The 3,950-nt window shown below is 45.4% G+C and overlaps 1 protein-coding gene across 1 annotated transcript in view; it reads right to left on the bottom strand.

Moving 5' to 3' along the window:
• The window catches only part of uckl1b (uridine-cytidine kinase 1-like 1b), a 476,626-nt gene that overhangs the window by 91,895 nt on the left and 380,781 nt on the right, over positions 1–3,950 (bottom strand). The window lies entirely within an intron of this gene.

Here is a 3,950-nt window from a genome sequence, read left to right as displayed (position 1 = left end):
GTGGGAGATAGAAAACCCCCCTCAGATCAGAGATGGAATGTCTAACAGATCAGATATTATTACATCGACAGTCACAGACAGTCTAGAGACGTGGCTGAGAGCAGAGGACGGGGGGATTCAGAAGCAGTCGACGAAGCACTTGAAGGTAAGCCTGAAGAATCTCATGGATGAAGAGTAAATGAAGAAGATGATAAAAAGCCGAGGAGGATGAGGAGGGTTGATGAGGAAGGTCTCGATCTTTTTTTTTCCTTGATCGGTAAATCGTTTAGATCAGAAGTCCAAAAAGAGAAGCTATATATAAAGGGTTGGTTGGTAAGTCGTCAGTGTTCGAGGCTATACAGTGCGCCTGTTAGGTCCTCTGAGCGGGCAGACGGAGAATGTGAGCCGCTTTTGGCTCTACTGCCTCTCTGACGGTTGGATGCTGGTTGGATGCCAGCCCCCTGCCCCCCTCCCCTCCTCCTCCTCCTCCTCCTCCTCCTCCTTCTCCTGCTTCTCCTCCTTTCGTTGGTCAAACGCAACCCAGCGACGCTATTGGCTGATCTGTGGCACAGCATCAGCAGCACACACACACACACACACACACACACACACACACACACACACACACACACACACACACACACACACACACACACACACACACACACACACACACACACACACACACACACACACACAGTTACACGCACACGCAATGTACAAAGCAATGAATGATGACAAGAATGGGGTGAGGCTGGCACGTAGCAGGCGCTGAGCTGGATGCAGGCGTTTGTATTTTAATTTTAATGAATTGCGTGAGTGTATTTCTCAATCACCCATTCAGACAAACGCAGACTGCAGAGGAAACCATGCAATTAAGGCATCAACCTGCTCATCAAGAGCATATAGGGGTTAAAGTTTGATATTTTAATGTTTACACTGATGCTAGGTTCTTGGTTTACTATGACATGATTTTAGATTGAGATCCTGAGGCACTAGTCTCTATGCAGTATGCATTTGGTGTATTACCTTGTGTTACCTTGCTTACTGTAAATCGCTCTGGATTAAGAGTGTCTGCTAAATGCCAAAATTGTATATCTTGCTCAAGGACACTTTGACATGCAGCTGGGATGGAGGAGGTGGGGATCATCAAACCCCGGAACTTTCCAATTACAAGACAGCCGCTCTACCCCCTGAACAACTGACATCCTATATTGTCACATATATCGCAGCGCGATACTTTGTGAGTTTGTAGAGCTGCTATTTTCTGAAAAGATTGAGTGTAGAAAGGAATTAGGCTACTAGAAGAACGGGAGTTATGGCTATTTAAAGCCCAGCCAATAGGAACACAGAGGGGCGCAGTTCTTAAGCAATTACAGCCTGTCCCTATTGGCCGTCTAAGAGCACCTACCAAGTTTGGGAAGTTTAGCATGCTGGAAACTGGAGTTATGGCCGTTTAATGCCCAGCCAATAGGAACACAGAGGGGGTGGGGCTTATGCAATTACAGCCTGCCCCTATTGGCCGTCTAAACCCCAGCCAATAGGAACAAAGAGGGGGCGGGGCTTAAGCAATTACAGCCTGTCCCTATTGGCCGTCTAAGAGCACCTACCAAGTTTGGGGTGTTTAGCATGCTGGGAACTGGAGTTATGGCTGTTTAAGCCCCAGCCAATAGGAACACAGAGGGGGCAGCGCAATGGTGCGCCTGTGGCACCCACGTGGTCCCTGGTGTAGCTTTTGTGATGGCAGACCCCTGACCACTGTTGGTGCCAAATTTGGTGTGGATCGCAGCAACAGTGCGCCTGTTACATTTGTGACGTCTACCCGCCCGCCCGCGCACCCGCCCACCCTGTAGGCAATTTTGATATAGAATGCTTAAGACCCACCTTTTTCACTGTAGAGCAGTGGTTCCCAACCAGTGATCTGGGGACCACCAGTGGTCCTTGGGGGGGTACCAGGGGGTCCCCAGCTAAATTAGTCAACATAGCGTCACACAGGCCCGGATTGGCCGTCGGGAGGACCGGGACTATTCCCGGTGGCCTGCCCTCTAGTGGCCTGCCTGAAAAAAAAAATATATATATATATATATTTTTTTTGCATCAAAAAAAAATATCAGGTCAGGCCAGCCATCCACAGACAGCGCGGCGCTTAAGTGATGCAGCAAAAAAAAAAATCTCTCCTAAGCACAGGCCAGGCCAACCACAGTCAATTTCAATTCAATGCAGTCAGTGTTGCTTGCAGCTCAGTGCAGCTGCGGGCCTCCCCCCTACCTTTAACCCCCAAAAAGGCCCCCCTTTTGTAAGGCCCCCCAAAAATAAGGGCCCCCCAAAAAAAGGGCCCCCCAAAAAAAACGGGGTGGCCTGGGTGGGCGTGTATCTCCCGGCCAGATTTGGAGTCCCACTCCGGCCCTGGCGTCACAATCATTTTAACCACTTAGCTTTGGCTATTAAAAAATAGCAGATATACAAGCTCATAGCACGGCACTGTGCCGCATGACATGAAAAGGGTTGAAAACCACTGCTGTAGAGGACTCCTAGGTTCACGTGTTGTTTTCTGTTTTGTGGGTTGTGTGTGTGTGTGTGTGTGTGTGTGTGTGTGTGTGTGTGTTTCTACTCCCTCCTGTTGTAACTGACAGACAGTGTGACTGAGTTCTTCTTTTTGTCTTTGTCTTGTTTATCTCTCGTCTCTTTCTTTTCTCTTTCTTCGTTCTGTGCTCCGGGCCAGTGTAATAACTGGATGCACACTACAAATCCCCTAACCTATGAACCCATAAACCTATAAGGAACCAAGTTGAACCTTACGTGTCTGTGGCCCTAATGCATACCAAACCAGGGGTCCTTCAAATTAAAAGGTTTGAGAAACACTGCCCTGTTGGGGGGGGGGGGGGGGGGGTATAGCGTTAATGTACCACAATTGAAACAAGCCTCCGGGCTTTCTGTGTCATCCATTTGGTGTGTTTTTAAATCGTTGTACTGCCTGTATCTTAAAGAATCATCAATAAAGTATTTCATCAATCAATCAATCAACAGGACTTTGCTGTGTGGCACCTTTGCTAACTAAACCACACTGACTGAGCCACTGTACCGTACCGTAACATCCATGTGCTGTTTAATTATGTGATGACATACAGTATACACAACTTCAACTTCTAGTGTATTAGTCACACCAAAAGTTTAGAGATCTAAAAGAGAGGGTGAAAGGATTTTCTGCGACAAGCTTCCACAAACTGGAACAGGAATAGTATACTACAGTATTTGAATTGAATTGAAAGGCTGTTCATACTTTCTTTGCCCCTCTTTGTCTGAGGAATGTGTTTTGAGATAATATTGTCAACCCAAGGCTGCTGGTGTCACGATTTCTGATTATTCTCATACTTCCTGTAGGTTGCATTTGTATCATGGTCATAATAAGTTACAGATAGCCTATCAATGACATTTGTCAAAGTAAGCTACTATAGAGTGAGGTCAGTTAGTCATTTTGTCATTTGCACTTGATTCCCCAAACCTGGATTTGTTTCCTCAAGCAACTAGAACAGGCTTGATGTTGGTGTGAACATAAATAACATTTAAACTAAAATACCATAAGCATCCAACGTTGAGTATTTATTTTACAGTGTATTCGCTTTGTCAAATAAGTTGTGCTTGTGCTTCATGTTTTAAACTCATTTGTTTTAGGTAATCTCCATAGAAGACGACTTTGTTATTGTATGCTGTGTGAATTGGGATGGTGGCCTTAAACGAATATCTGGCCTTGGATTTATCTGCGAAAGATGACTTTGTTTAATATGATTATCTTATCTGTCCCAAAAGGTTATAATTGAAGAAATACATGGTAAAGTTTAATGTGTTTTAGTTTGTATTGATCGCCCCCTTGTGGACGATGTCTCCCATTTCAGCCCAGAAATCAAACTTCTCATAACAGCAAGACGGATGATAAAACAGTCTTTAATATATTTCTCATACCATAGAATACA

This window comes from Gymnoscopelus microlampas (assembly GCF_963454915.1).
Source record: "Gymnoscopelus microlampas genome assembly, chromosome: 10".
Classification (NCBI taxonomy): domain Eukaryota; kingdom Metazoa; phylum Chordata; class Actinopteri; order Myctophiformes; family Myctophidae; genus Gymnoscopelus; species Gymnoscopelus microlampas.
The sequence above is the reverse complement of the archived record's forward strand: the minus strand, read 5'-3'. Positions and strand labels throughout refer to the sequence as shown.